At 39.8% G+C, this 18213-nt stretch overlaps 1 protein-coding gene across 9 annotated transcripts in view; it reads right to left on the reverse strand.

Annotated features, from left to right (window-relative positions):
* NRF1 (nuclear respiratory factor 1) overlaps positions 1 to 12055 on the reverse strand; it is a 117377-nt gene extending 105322 nt beyond the window's left edge. For 4 of the 9 annotated variants that reach the window (XM_039860869.1, XM_039860879.1, XM_039860881.1 and 1 more), the window contains exon 1: positions 11930 to 12055. The gene's annotated coding sequence lies outside the window, so the exon portion shown is untranslated. The remainder of the gene's footprint in view (positions 1 to 11929) is intronic. The other 5 variants (XM_039860876.1, XM_039860874.1, XM_039860870.1 and 2 more) reach the window with 3 other exon arrangements.
* Between the last annotated feature and the right edge of the window lie 6158 nt (positions 12056 to 18213).

Below are 18213 nucleotides of genomic sequence, written 5' to 3' on the forward strand. Positions count from 1 at the left end.
TGTCATTTAAAAAAAAAGCACTTTCTAAAGGACCATGCATATAAGCAACCATTTGTGTTTTTAAAAAGGGAGACACACACACATTTTTCTTTACCCTACCTTGAAGGACACACAAGAAACCCGTAGCGGTGGTGATTTCTGGAGACAGAAACTGTGGAGAGAAACTCACTTTTCACTGTATTCCTTTCACACTGTTTGATCTTTTAACCATGTGCATGTAATGCTTTTTCAAAAATATTTTTTAAACACCATTTCTATATCACCCATTTCTCTAGCCTTTTTCAAAACTCAAATGCAAACTCCAGATAATACTGGATGTGAAAATTAATAAACGCATACTTTTAAAATAAGCAATGGACACACATCTCATAATACTTTATAGAAGCATCAAAAGCAAGCTGTCCGTCAAACTGGAAGTGATCAGCCATTGATTACCTCAAGGAATACCTGATTACCTGGTAACAGGTGTATTTAGTATGCCATCCATCTGCCCAACATTGATATAGCTGGTACTTCAATGGTAACTCTTTTCCTTTTTATATTCACCACAGTACTTAAGAAATATTCTCTGAATAGCACTAAAATAGGTAAGTTTAAAGACTCTTTTAAACCATGCAGCGACATTAAATTCAGCTAATTTAGCTCTTCCTGTGCGCTAGGCCCTATGGCTCGATAATGTAACATTTCTCATTTCTAACACACAACGTAATGTAACTGCACTTGGATCTAAACAACCACACAATATATAGATTTAATAATTATACCAATGAAAAAGACTTGGAGGTTTTAACCAATTCTAAGTTTAATGAGCCAATCTAAACTTAATTCAAACTTAATTCAAACTTGAGATACATTAATCACTGTGACTATGAGGTATCTAGGGTACAGAAACATTGGACCCACTATAGTTTGTACTTATCAGACCAGTCCCACAACTTTTGCTGGGCTCCAGGCTGCACGTAATTATCTATGGGCCCTGCAATAGGGTCAGGGTAGTTTGGTATGTGGAAGTCACCATTTAATGAGTTAGCTACCATGTGTCAAGTGCTTCACATGAGTTTTCCTTCAATCTTCAATGATATAGGCATTATTAGCCCTGCCTGTAAATGAAGGCAATTCAGACTCAAAAAAGGGTAAGTAACATGCTCGTTTGCAAAGCTATTAGGTGGGGTTTAAACCCAGAGCCCTGAAACTAATATAGGCCCCCTTCTATCTTTCCAGCAAAATCCCATTACCTTTCCAAAAAGGCTGAAGGTCCTAGAAATACTTAAAATAAAATTGAGACAACTTGGAGGACTTTATAAGAAAATAGAAAAAAAACCTTGTTTTTTGGCGGTCCTAGAGACCAGAAGCCAGTAGTTAAAAGTTACGGGGAGAAATTTCAGTTGTAATTAAACTTTTTAACCAGCTAAATGTCTCAAAGACTAAACAGACTTTGAATAAGTAACAAATTTCCTATCACTGGATGTGTTAAAAAAGAGACTGATAATCATATAACTTTGAGAAGTAGGCCTGGCTTAAGATCTAGTCTCATTCTGGGTTCCTAAAAACCTTAAAGACATTAGATGGCACTGAAAAAGCCTAATAATAAGGTAAAATATTAGAAGTGGATTTTGCAAGATTTCTACAATCAAATAAATATTGACTGCTTGTTCCACGTCAGGCACTCTACCTGGTGAACACGAACATATTCACCTTCGTGAAGCTTACAATCTCGTGGGAAAGACAGACGTATATCAGGTAATGTACAAATGAAAAATGACATGTATATACACAGATGGTGAAGGAAAGTACAAAAATGAGGAAGCTCTGGCAAAACTTCCCTGAGGAAATGATGCTTAAGCAGAGACCTGAATAAAACTTAAAAGATTTTACTAGAGAGGGAAAAGCTTCCTAGGCAAAAGGAAGAGTAATAGGTTAGGCATTATAGTGAGGGGAGCATGACTGACACAAAATGAGTCCCAAAGGTAGGTATGGCCACATTAAGGAACTTCGTCTTCATCCTAAATTCAATGGGGGATATGATCACACCTGTGCATTTATAACAGCTCAATTCATTCCGGCTGCATTGAGAATGGACTGCAGGTGGACCAGTTACAGGTTTTTGCATTTATAACAGCTCAATTCATTCCGGCTGCATTGAGAATGGAGCAGATGCAGGTGGACCAGTTACAGGTTTTTGCAACAATCCAGGTTCGAAACAATACCAACTCAAAAGTGATAATGGTGGAAATGAAGAAAACAAACTGAGCTTATTTAGAAAATTAAACAGGATTTGATGATATGGAAAGACCAAGGTTTTTGTTTTGAGAAACTAGATGAAATGATGGTACCATTCACTAAGGTAAGCAAGAGTGGAACAGGGCTAAATCTGAGAAGGGACTTTCATTTTGGGATGTTGTGCATTTTAGGCATTCAAATGTCAATTAGGCCTTTGGATAGAGAATTCCAAAACTCTTGGTCGGTCAAATGTGAGTATGCACATTTACATGGAACAGCCACACAATCTTTTATCTTTAAGGGAAAAGTTGTTATAATCATTATTTTTTTTTTTTAAAAAAGATAATTTCAAAATCATGCTAGCCTAAAAGACAAGAATCCCTATTGTACCAAAGCTAGTAGGACCCTTAGTTGAGGAAGTAGAAGGACAGAGTGGGGAAAAAAACAAGACCTATTTAAAGGACATAGACATACACCACTCATTTGGCTACAAAATGGATTTCTTCAGAATAAAGACAGACCATCTTGGTAGATTCTCAAATTAGAATTAGCTACTGCTCTCACAGCTTCAGACACAAAAACTGAAAACAAAGGTTTAAGAGGCAAAAGTTCATACTTTTTGTTCGGCGATTCTCTACCTCCCACTATGTCTGGAAGATACCGATTTAAGCATCTTAGTTGTCCAGTATAAACGATCCCCAAGTTTTTCTCCTAGAGAAGATCCTAATCTTCAAAGTAGAAAGGTAGAGAATAAACAAATCAAGACTTTTTTCTTACAACACACATCCACAGGCTTCATATACTTAGATGAAAAATGATTATTTTAGATATTGCTGTAACTAAGGGACTATATACCCTAAGTTGCTTTCCATTTTACATAAAACATAAAAACAAACCAGCTACCAGAGGGATTACAGACAGAAATAAATAATTAGGCAGGAAAATCGAGTTACATTACCAATTCTAAAGAGAATCCACTGTATAAAATCTTTAAGGAAGTTAATTTTAAGATCCAGTTCTTCTTTCCATAAAATTAGAATTATATATATCACATACTTGAGGGAAAGCATTTCATATTTGTATACATATTTATATGTACATAAAATCTTTTGAACACCATTTAGCATTAATTAATGCTAAAAACAAATGTATTTTTTACGCTTCTATATTATATTGACATCTAATTTGCTCTCAATGGGACTCTAACAACTCAAAAGGTCCCAGAGTAAAATAAAAGACGAATAATATTGGATCACTTCAGAAACTACCCTGCAAATAGGACCCTTAGTTCAGGAAGAGTGGGAAAAAAAACAAGTTAATATGTGAATGAAATTGAGGTTAACCCAGGATTTAGCTTTCATTCTTCACTAAGTAAGCTTTCATAAGCAAGCCCTTCCGCCCTTACTCCAAGTTACCCTTACCTCAGCAAAACCACACAGAGCATGAAACAGACAGTAAGCATTTCCTGGACAAATTTGTATTTGGAGAGAAACTTTTAAATATCTTTTATATTTTACTAAAACAAATGGATTTATAACTTCCCCATTAAGAACACTCAAGGCAAAATAGATATACCAAACATCCTTAGTATTATTGGTTCAAGACATTATGCACAGTATTATTCCATATTATCATATACAATATATGTATATATAGTGTGTGCACACGTGAACATACATGTATACTTAGGAAAATATCAAAACCGTATATATTAAAATATTGTTAATTATCTGTATGGTAGAATTATTTTTAATTTTCTCTTTGCATTCCTACAATAAGCACACATGTACATGTCTTTTTAAGAAAATATCCTACTTTTTAACATGTCATAACACAGACGCAGAATTAATTTTAGAAGAAATTTTTAAAGGAAGTTTACCATTTCTGTCCTCTTCATTTTTCAAGTGAAGAATAGGCCCAGTGAAGATAAGTGACTTACCTGCCCAAAATCTGATAGTGAGTCCTTATGGACATAATTATATTATTCATATTTATGTTTATTTTTCAATTATAAGTTAATGCATTTTCATTAAGTTGAGAAAAATAATGAAAGGTAAAGGAAGAAAATGAAAATCACCTAAATGTTTATAAATCAAAGATAACCAGTTTTGAGGGCTTTATTTTCTTTCTAAAATCTGTCACTATAATAATAATGCATTTTTTTAATGTAAAAAAACTTTTAAAATACAGAGCCATTTAGGAAGGCAAAAATTTTAACTCAGTCACATAATTGGTGATATCTGAATTATTTCTTCTTTAGACTTAGTACCTAAAGCCAGTTTTGGGTCAAGAGACAAGTTGTATGATGGTGTTTTTATTTAGCAAATCTTGGTTGTTTCCTTAATTTGTGGATTATTTTTATATGGAAGATCTAAGAATTTTATTTCATTAATTGTTTAATGAAAGACAAAGGACAAAAAAAATGCACAAAGAGAATACTCCAGTTCTATTTAGGGGTCTTCTTTGTAGATTTAATGAATGTAAAGATAATCCACAAACACAAGTTAATTACAAGTTACATAACAAATTTTCTAAGTTTAATATTACCCAATATATTTATTCATATCGTTTTTGTATTTACCAATACTTTTATAGAGTATCATATAAACCATTAACAACTGGCATTAATTACAGAAAAAACATCATGAGTTATTAGCAAATATATTTATAAAAACGAGCTGTTCAAACTTGTTACTAAACCACCATTAACTCAATTAGCAAGATATTAAAAAAGTTTATTTCATGTTTATCTCATCCTTTTAAGATTTCTACCTTCTATGTATTTTATAACACACACAAATGTATTAGGACGATAGCATAAAACATCATTTATTAATGTAATTCAGAATGTGTGCTCAAATTTTACTTATAAGGGTGACAATCAAAGTTGGAGATCACTGCCCCAGAATCTTGGGCCTAACTGACAAAACTGTCTTCTAATATAATTTCAAAGAAAGTAAAAATGACCAATTATCTAAAATTTCAGAATGATGTATTCTGGGAATCAAGCTCTAATATGAACCATTATTTGCTTGAATTTTTAGATTTTATTAATGACAAGAAATGTGAACAACTGATTAGCATTAAAGCACCTTAAATCTCAAAGCATTGCATAATTGTCATACTTCAGAAAGATCCTATAACGTAGGCCAACAGTATTTTTCATTTCATGGTCAGAAAAATTAAGCAAGGAGAGAATAAATGTCTTACCCCAGATCACTAGATTAAAACATCTGTACATTTCAGAAATTTCCAAAGAATAAACTCCCAACTTAAAAGTGATTTTTTGAGTGCAATCTATGAACCACTCAGCCTTCTTTCAAAACTTTCTCTTTAAAACAATAGTAATTTGATTCCCCACAAAGCCTATTGTACATAGCACATGGATCATCATATACTAGTGAATCCTGGAGTATAAAAAAAAGCCCGAGGAGTCCAGAAGACTTGGCAAAAAAATTCTGAAATTAGTTAAGCTTTGCTTTGGCATTCCTTCAGGAGCTCCTAATCCTATCTCCAGAGATGCATCATCTCGCACCAAAGTTCCTCACCTGAGACACCCACCCAAAATTTCTTTCCCTTAATCTACCCCAGTCAGGTAGCTGAATTCAGCCAAACAACACAACCAACATTTGACTTAATCAATGACATTACTGAAAAGGCCCTTGATTTCTGTGTGCAGCGGTCCCCAACCTTTTTGGCACCAGGGACCAATACTCCTATGAGAATCTAATGCCTGATGATCGGAGGTGGAGCCGAGAAGGTGATGCTAGAGCTGGGGAGGGACTGCAAATACAGATGAGGCTTCCTTCGGCCGCTGCTCACCTCCTGTTGTGCAGCCCGGTTCCTAAGAGGCCATGGACCAGCACGGGTCCATAGCCCGGGGGTTGGGGACCCATCTGGGTGTGTCAAGAACCCTTCGAGAATCTCAAAAAAGTTATGGGCCCCTCTCCTCAGAAAAATCACAAAGGTGCACACATAAAATTTTTCATACAATTTCAAGAGATCAGGATCACACGAGTTATCCATGAATCCCAGAAATATAAAACCCAGGTTAAAAACCCCTGCACTTAACATGGAAATATTATGAAACCTCAAAATCTTTCAAGAGAATTCTGCATTTTAAGAGACTATAAACACAAACATATATAAACTCTTGTTGTTAGAATTTAAGTCCTCTCCCAGGACTTTCATGCTGTAATTCCCATGACAGAAGGGGAAGAACAGGACCTGTTTCTAAGCATGAGTCCTCTATTAAGTTGGGTTTTCTAGGCCCTACCATATATTCAATAATGCTCTGGAAATCTATTAACTGTCACAACTCCTGGCAAAACAATACATACATACACACACTCTCAGAAAATTTAACTTTTAATTGCCGAATTCAGTTTTCACCCCAAAGAGCTCTCTGTAGTATTTCACATTACTAAACTCCCTGTTAAAATTCCCTTAATCCCTATCCTCAGCTTCTTCAACCCACACCATTTATCTCTTTACCCATTCATTTTCAACTTCCCTCAAAAGGCTTCTCTTCATTCACTTAACCCTCAGATGGAGAGGCTCCACAAGGTTGCTCTTAGTCTTTTCCTCACTCCTGATAATACATTCTTTTGCATTTTCTATATGGCATTATGCTAATGAATATAAATCTCTTAATTGAACCTTACTTCCCCTTGAGCTCCATCCCAAATCTGTCAATAGGTAACTAATAGATATATCTTGATACCCACAAATAGAATCATACCCTATTACCATCCTCCTCAAATTGTTCTTTCCTATACATTCCCTATCTTCATCAAAGGCATTATCATCTATTCACCAATTACAATCTTTAACTCCTCCATGCTGAAATCAGGTTGAAACCTCATCAGCTGCATTTTCCACTGCTCCCCAAGTACAGCAAAACTTACTTGCTATTTCTTAAAATATCAACGCCCTTCCTCTAGCCTCTTTCTCTCCATCAGTAAAACTGCTACTCACCCTTCAAAGACCCCTACTTCTACATCCCCTAATGAAGTCTTCCCAAACCTCACTTATTCTTTCTGCATCACCCATCCCGCTTCCCAGAAGAAACTCCTCCCTCCCTCTATAATTCCACACCACTCTTTATTTTAGTCCTCAACAAGTTGTATTATAGTTAGTTGAGCCCTAATCCTTCTCCCCTTCTAGACAAGTCTCACGGTTTATATGTTACTCTAGCACCTAACACACACCTGGAATACAGTATATCTTTAATCAATGTCTGGTTAATGAATGGCAAAACTCCAAAGTGAGAACACACTTAGGGTTATTTCTCAATGGAGGGTATACCTCATCCTCTTTTGAACATAAAACAAGAATTAAAGTCCCCTAGCCCCTAGCTCCCCATTTCTAGTCCACTGCTTAGTTTTAAGCAATGTTTCATGAAGACATTTCCTCACTTCCTCTTGTTCTTCGTAGATTTAGCTGCCAGCTTAACCACATTAGCATTCAGTAGCAGCAATAAAACAGACTCCAAGTTTGAAAAAGCAAAGACTTTACCAAGAGTAAAACACAAGCTTTAAAAAAAAAAAAAATGGTCTTAACATTTATGCACACAAAGCTCATTCTTCATCATTCTGGAAAAGGCTTGGCATAGTTTATCCAACAGGCACCATTGAAGAGTTCTTTAAAAAAATGTCCACTTAAACCGTCAGCCAAACTTTTCACATTTGTAACCACAGAAATCAGCATTCATGAATTAACCTAAACTATGCTCATATACTAAATACACTATAAATAGTGGATAGTCCAAATCACAAACTGATGACCCATACGAAAGTAGCTCTTTTAGCTTTTTAAAAATACTGTACCTCCAAAATTCCAGTGATCGTCCCAATCTATAAAACTAGATCCTTTTGCGAGTATCATTTACTTTTTCCCACAAACTCCTTCCCACGACACACATACACTCCTCTCTTACTAGACATGGCTTCCTCAAGAAATTATCTGGTGGCCCAAAAACAGTTTGATAAAGCAGGTTATGAGGTCAGGGATTCTGGAGAAGATTCCTTATGCTCAGTTTATCTTCCATCTTCTAAGCGACTGCTGTTGACAAAGTACAGATTTGCCTCAAGGGATCACAAAGGTAGTAGGTATGACTTAATTGCCCCCTAATTTTTTGTTTTTTCTTTTGCAAATATACTAGAATATCTTATAAAGTTGTATTTTTGACTTTTCTTCAGTTCATATAAATGTTCACATTTTAGGACACTGTTAGGTATACAGACAACATGATGAAAAGAATAAAGTTCTGAAGCTGTGATAACTAAACTGGGTTGAGTGGGGTCAAAAACAAATTAGCCTAATTCTGAACTGCACTTCCGAAAAAATATATATCTATGTGTATATATATATATCCATATATATATTCCAAGGTATATGTAATCTACTTATTCTCCTTGAGCAATCAAAAAGTCATTTTCCAAGTTTTGTCCCTATACATCAAAATAACTTCAGACGAAACATTTTTGTTGCTCTGGGATTAGAAGTTTCCAATACTCCAATGTGGCCGTAATCTTCTGGAAACACCTGAAACTGATTTGTTTCACATCCTTTTACTATTTTTCCAGCCTGTTCACCTTAGTAGAATAAAGATGGATAAAATCGGAACTGAAAAACCAAGAAAATGGGTAATACACCCCCTAGCTAATAAGGAAGAAACCATATGATACATAATGCACAAAAATTAACATGTATCCTGAGCCTCATAAACCAATGACTGGAGTTGGTCTAAATAAAATGTTTCTAAAATAAGCTTAACAAGTGGATTTGTTTTTCATTGCTGTTTTACAGAGCATTCATGGAAAATTATATTTGAGTAAGCACAGGCTGAAAACACTAGCTTTAGCTCTCAAGGAAAACATAAAAGAACAGAAAAAATGTCCTTCAGTACAGAACATTTTTTTTCCTGAAATTTACAAAACCAAAAATTGGTATTTATTCGTAAGGCTGATTTTCGAAATACCACTTATATATGTATTAATAAAACATGGCACGCAGTCACACAAAAACATCTAAATTCAAATATCACATTTCCTGGACTAACAACAGCCCCAGACAGAGTACAAGGAAATGCTTAAGGTTACAGCAGACACTTCTGAGACTCAACAGAGACTCAGAGTTCCCCCTTTACCCTCCAACTTTTCACAATGGCACTGAGTGGATGAACAAGGCTCTGTGTGGCAGCATGAAGCACTGGGCTTGCCTAAGGATATCTGACAGCAGCTAAATGTATGCAATAATTTCCTGTTCTCCAGGGGACTGGAGGATATGCTTCTAAAGGCTGACGACAGTTCATAGTCTTTCCAAAAACTAAAAAATCAGCACACCTTTCAAATACTTGTGGGGGAAAAAAAAATTAACTTCGATAATTACTATTCATTATTATTCTCCAACAAACATTAACTGAACGCCTTATTACATATAAGAGATATAAAAAAATCCCAGGCCTCAAGGAGCTTAACATTTCTCTTAAAACAGTCACTCATTTGTGATTATTTCACATAAAATACTTCTTGAAGATAACGCGGGGGTCTGATTGAACCTACAGGTAATGCAAACTCAGGTATTTAAATCATGGGAAGTTGGTCTTCAGTTCCCTAGCAAAATTAGAGATGGGTGCATAATTGTGATTTAATAAAACAAAAACCTACAATTTTGGGTTCCACTGGGATGTACATGAATTGGGAAGGAAACCCAAAATCCTTTCTCCTTTAATCCCGTGTCTGAACAAAGGCCCTCATTATCTCCTACTTATACAGTTACTTCCCTAAATCCAGAAGCTAACTTTCCTTAAACCTGATAAGAAAACTATTTCCATGAAAACTGGCTTGGGGGTTAAGAAATTTTTTTCCTAAATGAGAATATGGCCACTGATTACTATGCAAAAAGTCATTTTCCTTCATATAAGCTGAGTTTGAGATGAGGGTAGGGAAAAGGCAGGCAAGAGAAATCAAAGGACTTCAAATAAGGATGCTGTCAGAAAGAAAAAAAAGTCCTTTGACACAGAAATTTTGCACTCAATTTAAGCTACATATACATTATATGTGATAATTGTACATTTGCTTTTGTGCTCAATAAAATAAGGAAATTACACTCAGATGGCAGACAGAACTAGTCATATTTTCACTACCTTATGGAAGAACACGTCAAGAACTTTCAAACACAATTCTAAGGGAGTTAGGTTACTATCGAATAACACACGCACACACACACAAACCAAAATCTCCGAGGTCCCTCTCCCCTTTTCCTTGAGTGAGGAACAACCCAATAACTTGCTGTTCAAGGCCAAAGGAAAAGGAATTTTTTTTAAAGGCTGGACAGAGATGAAATAGGAAAAGGATCAATGTGAATGCAAATGATGCCCTGGGACAAAGCTGACAGGTTCACTCACACTATTTTTCACCCTGTCTCAATACATGTCCTACACACACACTTAAGAAAATGCGCATTTTGCTCGGACAACAGAAAAGACGGAGGCACAACTGACATCAGCTCTAAAGTAAGCAATTAATATACTCTAACCAATGATAGAAAAGAAGGGATGGAGACCAGGCAACAGCTCCTCCAACTGGTGGAGCCGATACCAATGGAAGCCTTAAAAATATTAAGATTTTTTAACTCCGAGTTCTGATGGGCACGGTCAGATACACTATAGAAACTTGGGGACCAGCCACGACGACACAACAGGTGAGACAGGCAGTGGACATCATTGTACAGTAAAGTGGATAAAACGCGGATGCAAACCCTTAAATCCCCGAAAGGCTGGGGTTATGGTATAATACCATGCACAAGGCCATCCAGAGACCCTGTCTTTCCAGTGGCAAAGGTTCCGTTCCTTCCGAGGGTCGCGCCACTCCCCTTCTCCCTCACCCAGGGGACCACCACCCCAGGCACGAGAAGAACCGAGGCCTCTCCACGAGTAGCATCTCAGCCGGAGAAGAAAACACAATGTCGCTCCTTATTTCTCCGTACAAAAGGACTTTGCGCCCTCCTCCTCGAACTGCCGCCGCTGCCGCCGGGGCCGCCTCCTAACTTGCAAGAAGGTGGGCAACGCGCCATATTCCAGCGTCCCCCAGTCTACCTGGGTATCAAGCCCACGCCACTCCGGAGGGAGGGAAGCTTCGGAAGGTCGCCCAAAGAGCCAGCCTTCTCTCCCGCAGGCGACAGCAGCTCCCGCGCCGCGGCCCGGCCCAGCCCGCCGCGCCGCCGGCGGACCAGACCCAGGAAGGACCGAAGGGACGAGCGGGGAGCCGCAGCTCCCGTCCCGCGCAGCCCGCCCACCTCCCGTTCCCGAGCCAGGCGCGCTCTCCCCGGCCTCCCGCTCCCGAGCCCGCGGGATGGCCAGGCCCGGGCCCCGGGTTCCAGGGTGGAGAGGAGGCCGCGGCCCCCAGAGCCTCAAGCGGCAAGGGAGGCCGGAACCCTGGGGCTCTCGGGAGGGCAGCGCCTCCCTCCCCGAGCCCGCCAGGACGCCTGGGGCCTAGTGCGGCCTGCGCATCCTCGGGGTGGCGGTTTGACTGGGCCGGGCCGGGGCCCCCCGCCCGAGGCCGGCCAAATCCGGCGGGGGCCCAGGCCCGGAGCCGGGGGCGGCAGGGTGCCGGCTGCGGGGCGGGCCGGCCGGCCGGCGGGCGGGCGGCGTGTTGCGGCTGCGCCGGGGCTGAAATAGCTGGAGATTGCGCGGTAGGGCACTCACCTCAGAGCGGCTGCGCTACCGTGGGCCTGCGCCGTGGAGACTGCGACCGCGCCGGCTCCTCGCAGCCTCCTGCCACCAGCGGCAATGGCGAGCGCTGCCGCCTCTGCCGCCACCGAGGGGGAGGGGAGGGAGGAGAGGCACGCACGCGACGCACGGGCTCGGCTTCCCCGCCCGGCGGCCGCCATGATGGCGAGTTCTGCGCTGCTTTGGCGGGGCGGCCCGGAGGGTGCTGGGGAGCTGGACCCCTGCCGCCCCCCGCGGCCCTTTCGCGTTCTCCTTTCGCTTCAAAGGTTTGGATGGGGCCGAAGCCACGAAAGCAACTGATTTAGTCGAATGTGGATGCCCCGGAGGAGTGGCGCAGGCAGCCCAAGATGGTTGCTAATATGGAAAAAGTAACATTTCTCGATCCCCAACCCCAAGAATCAGGACCTCTTGAATGTGGGTAGACAGTCGGAAAGGGGCTTTCCCACATTTCCCTCTGCGCTGCCTTCCCAGTCGCCTCCTATCTCTCTGGAATGAGCTTTGCTTCCCTTTTAAACCCTGCTTAGGTATTTAAAAGCAAAGTTTTCGTACAAAGGAATGAATTAATTTATTCTAGCATTCATTCGTTCGGCGAACATTTTAGGGGACACTTTCTATGCCAGATATTTTTCTGGGAGTGCTGGAGAGGCACCTGTTAGGGAGACGAAGTCCTCACTCTCAAGGAGCTTATGCCATAAGTGGAGGGAGTCGGAAGCAATAGAGAACCCCAAGCAGGTGCCCGAGAAGTAGGGAGAGGTGGATAGTAGAAAATTTTAGAGACCCTTGGGAAGTAGTTTTTGTTCTTTGTTTTTTAAAATATGATCTGGAGACTACCTGAGTCAAAAATCACGCAGCCTGATGATTTAAATCCAGGGCCCCAATTGGTGTCTCCAGAATTTTGGCTTCTTAGCCCAGGAACCTTCATAATTAACACCCTCCACCACTCCATCCACCCCATCCACATTTGGGTGATTCTCTCCATAGTTTAAGAACCATTGTGTAGGGAAGTACTAAGTATACGAAAGGTTGTCAGGAAACAGGGTAACAAAATCAGGAAACTAATTTTCAACAAAATTCCATTTACTTAAAAATTCAACATCTCCAAAAATGGAATGTCTTTTTATCCAGTGTTTTGTAAGAAAGTGTCACCACCCACCACCCAGGTGCTCAAGTCAGAAACCTAGGAATGATCCATTACTCCTTCTGTCTCCCAAGTCCTCATATCCAATTAGATCTTTAAAACTGTCATTCTCTGTCATTTCTTAACTTGATTCAGGCTACCATCATTTCTCATCAAGATGCAAAAAACTTCAGTCTCCCTGCCACAGGAATTACTTTCTCCAATCCATTCACCCTGAGCTTGATTGTTTTTTTGTTTAAGTAAATTGTGTCATTTCATTCAGCTTAACAGGCTTAATAAGATCCCATTACTTCTAAGTTAAAGTCTAAAATTCTTTGAGGTGACTTCAGGGCCCTTTGTGACCTCACTCCCTGCTGCCTTCTCTGACCTCATCTGTCACAGACTTCTCCCACGGGCCGTAGCCAAACTGGACGCTCTCAGATCATACAAGACAGGAAGTTCTTCCACTCACAACTTTTGCAAGGGCTGCTCTTTCTGCACGGAACTTTTTTCTCCTCTTTCTACTCCTATTCACCTGCTTAACCCTTCACCTGAATAATTTCTACTGCTCCTTAAGGTCTCAATATTAATATCATTTCCTGCAGGAAGCCTCCCCTAACCCCTCTCAGAATGAGTGCTTAGGCCCTTCCATCATCAGACCCAGTATTTACCACCTATGTTTATTGAGTCTTCACAATCTTCACGATGTGTCATGCCCTATTTTAGGTCCTTTACATATTATTTCCTTTCTCATTTAATTATCAAGTGAAGCCCATGAAGTAGATACTACTATTATTATTATCTCCTTTTAAATATGGAGAAATGAGGGCTTGTAGAGGTTACTTGCCCAAACCCAGACAATAAGACATGGAGCCAGGTTTGGAAACCATCAGCCGGAACTCAGAGTCATGTTCTTAACCATTATCAGGGTTTTTCAGACAGCGGGTCGATACCTACTGATGAAGCACAAAATTAACCTAGTGGATCATGACCAGCATTTCATAAAATAAATAGAAAGCATTAAAGAATACTAAATTTTGTAAGGCTTTTGTCTTGTGAAACATTAATTTAGATATGTAAATGTATGTACACAGGTGTGTATGTGTATACTGTATAATGATATAAAATGCATATCTTAATGGACTACAATTGCAAAAAGTTTGAAAGTACCGCATTACTTTTTCTGTACAGCACCTCTCAGACCATACATCCTCCACAATCTGGAAGCTGCAGGAGGACAGGGACTTCATCTTATTCTTGGCTCTATACAGCACCTCCTGCAGAGCCTGCCTCACGGTAGACCTTCAACAAACATAGCAGGAAAGACCTCTGTCTTTCCTCCTCAGAAATGCAAATTATTTTCTTTCTTAAGACAAATGAGCCTGGGAAGCCCAGGTGCTCTCTCCAAAAGGCTCTGCAGTCTGGATGACCTGAGACTCTAGAATCAGTCTCAGGAAAAAAAGCAGAAAAATCTACCCTAAGAGATCAAAGGATTAGATTCTAACAAAGTTGCAGTGATCATCTTCAGCACAAGGGAGTCAGAAACTGTAGACAGTATGCTATGGGAAGAAAACTATGAGGATAGAGGTGGGCAATAATTGAAAGAAGTGATGACTTAAGATGATTTAACCTTGAGGCCCAGAGCAAGGAAAAAAAGGAAGCCTTGAGAAATGGCTGGGAGCTCAGAACCTTGGGAGAGATTCTCAACTTGGCTTTGCTTTCAGTAAGCCAATGGTTATTCGACTGATTACCTATAAAAAGTTACAGTGTGTGCTAAGAACCAAATGAGTGGTGATACAGACAGTAAATGCTCCAGATAATTAGAATTAAAGGTATGTGTGAAATCTCACAGAGCAGTGTACCTTGATTTGGACTTAAATTGTGGCAAGATTCTTATAGGCATAGAATGGAAAGGTGAAGACACTTTAATTGGGTGGTGAATTGGGGGAGACTGAGCAACAGGTCAAGGCAGGAGGCGGCCCCTGGTGTGTTTAGTAAGTAAAGCAGCACATAGGGTCATTTTGAGCGGCCCGCGTTCAGGCCTGTCTGGCATTAACTGACAAGAGCTGACTTACAGGGAGGAGACTTTTAGCTGTAGAAGATATTTGTCTAGTGTTGCCTATGTGCATGGAAGAAATGAAGATGAAGAGATGGGCTGAGGCAACTTTTCACAGGGGACTCTCAAAGACCTACTGATAAACTGAGTGGGTTCCCAAGAGCAGCAGCCTCTCCCTGTCTGCTTTGGAAAATGCACGGCCCCAGCCCCATACGGATTAACGGGAACCTGGCACTATGTGAGCAAGTCAAGGAAGTTTGCCTCTTTGGAAACATCAAGAGCTGGCCCAAGAAGGGTCTGGATTTCCAGAGAGTGCCCCAGCAGCTGTACCTTCCATGCTTTCAAAGGCCACTGGCCTTCACTGGGGAGGCATGTCCCATCAAAACACTTTCTACCTGTGAGACCTTGGCAAGTGACTTAACCCTTTAAGCCTGTTTCTTCACCCATGACATGGAAAATAAAAGAGATAATATTCATAAAGGCCTCAAACAGCGGAAGCACACAGTTAGTGCTAAATGATATTAGCTTTTTCCAATGACCATTAATCATGTAAATTGCTTGGTCCAAAATACAGGTATGATAGATGGTAGCTGCTCTGATGATGATGAATAATTAATTGTTCCTGAGCACATGTAAATATCCTTACAGATGACCCAAAAGAGTTGGGAAGAATATTCAGGAGATGCCAGGACAAGGGATTTGGGTAGGAAGCAGTGTATAACAAGGGTGGAAATGTCAAGATGAAATTTTTGATGCCTGAGAGTGATTTGAGGGAAAAGGATGAAAAGACTATTATTACTTTTTAAAATTACTATTTGTTAAGGTAACAACTTTTTAAAACCCATTTTTCTTTAGGCTAATTCGCTAGTCTCATCTATTTATAAATCTTGGAAATGTTAACAGTAATTTTCAAAGAGCCCTCCTTTCCCTGAACTAAAGCTTTGCTGATGATCCCCTGTAATATGTACCTCTTGCTCCAAACTGCTTCCAGAGTGTCTGCCCTACACATGAGCCTGCCAGCTGTGATCAAGAGCTCATGTCATACAGACAACTGCAAGTTCAATAGGTTAAAACCTGACCTTGTTGTCTTCCTTCTAAGCTGTTCTTCCTCCTGTTATCCCTGTCTCACTTAACACTGTGTATTGGTTATAACATTTAGAATCTTTTTTATATGACTTCCCAGGTCAACACAAATTTCTTGAGCACATACTATGTACCAAATGGCTGGGTGCCGGGGATACAGTGGGAAACATGGGTTGTGCCTTTCTTCAAAGGAGGCTGATTAATGCTCCTTCAACTCAGTTGGCATACACTAAACTCCCTTAAATAACTGTTTCTCTTATAACATTGTTAATAAATCTATCTAAACATTTTAAACAGCAATTTATATACATCATATTTTCAATTTGCGTTTTACCTGAACTAACGAAATCTCTTTATATAAATAATAACAACCAATTTAATGAGTGTTCACTAAAAGGCAGGTACTATTGCCTGCTCTTGAATGAACTCATTATTTCCACCACAACCACCTCATGAAATAGGTACTAATATTATACTCATTTTACAGGTGAGAAAACTGAGACACAAGAAGTTTAAGTTTTAGTCATCTCTCTAGCAAATAGCTATTAATCTAATAACTTAGAAATCTAATGTATTAAACTTATAAATACAGTGAATGTCAGATTCTCATCAATGCTATTTGCAAACGAGTAAAATTCTAATACAAATCTAAAATCAGTTAATTAAATGCTTTACATTGGAATCACAAGGCTAATTTGTCAGATTCTCTAAGAATAAATTATCTGAATCTTACAAACATCGAAAATACCAAATTATACAGAATGTTACCAAAGTTAACACAAATATGAATACTATGGATTTGATTATTTCATCATCCTCAAATTTAATTCCGAACCTTCTTAGTATTCAATGACGTTTACCATCCCAAGCAAATTGAGGTAAGCTGAGACTAGGCTTACCTTTGCAGGAGAATGGGGACTCCTGTCTCAGCAGGCTTAGGTTGACTTTTGGCAGGAGATTTTTGACCAACGTGTCAGAGATATTCTTCTGTCACTGCTGTGAATATGCCAAGTCTCTTTTATATGAAGTGTTTCAGCAGGGTTTTCCCAGAGGCTACCCTACAGATTAGAATTCTATGATGCCTTTCCTGGTTCTTTCTGGACCTGTTGATTAAGTTATGAAGTAACCACCCAGGTTTCTTCTCCTCTTGATTAGATCCAACTGATCTCTTTATTGGGTGACTACATTTATTGGCTGCCACAATCCCAAGATCATTCTGATGATATATATATAAAAAAAAAAGGTTAGTCGAACCAGGTTGTCGAGGGTCTTAATGGCCTCATTAGGAATTGACTCTTAACTCAGTAGGCAACAGATAGCTTTTGACAATTTTGAGTAAAGCATGAACAAGATCAGAATAGTGTAGATTCACCAGGATTTAAATATGACTTGAGCCTCTGGTCCCTAGAGGGCACTCAAGGCTTCCCCTTTCTTCACTTTCTTTAGAGTGGAGTCAGGATGGTAAGCAAGAAATTTCACCCACCCTACCCCATCCTCACCCTCACAAAGGAAGAGAAGTTTGCTAAAATTGGAGAATATGGAGTAAGTTACATTTTCTAAGGGTAGAGGCTTTAAAAGGTAAAAGGTTCAGCTTGAGTAGGTGTGGGCTCCCTCCCGTCTTCAGCATATTCTGAGCAGTAACAAGGGCTGCTCTTGCCCTACTCAGATGCACCCCAGCCAGCATCTTCCCTTTTCCTCTCACTCGTGTTTGCCAGACTCTGTGGTACTGCCCACCTATGAAGATTTGGGACAGCCTCAATCTTTGGGCAAAGAAGCTGTGGATTTGTCTTTCTCTCCAATTTCTCTGGTAAAAGTAGCTTTTTGTCCCACTAGGGAGTAAGATTCTAAGACTCATTTGGGCATCAATGAAGGAGAACTGACAGAGACAACCAGAGTCCATCCAGCCTATCTTTCCTGACTTCTGCACTGTGGTTTGAGGCCAGAGACCCAGCTAATAATAAAGTTCTCTTTTGCCTGGTTGTGTCATTGTTCCCTGTACATATA

The sequence above is a fragment of the Pteropus medius genome, unplaced genomic scaffold (genome assembly GCF_902729225.1).
Source record: "Pteropus medius unplaced genomic scaffold, Ma_sr-lr_union100, whole genome shotgun sequence".
Classification (NCBI taxonomy): Eukaryota; Metazoa; Chordata; class Mammalia; order Chiroptera; family Pteropodidae; genus Pteropus; species Pteropus medius.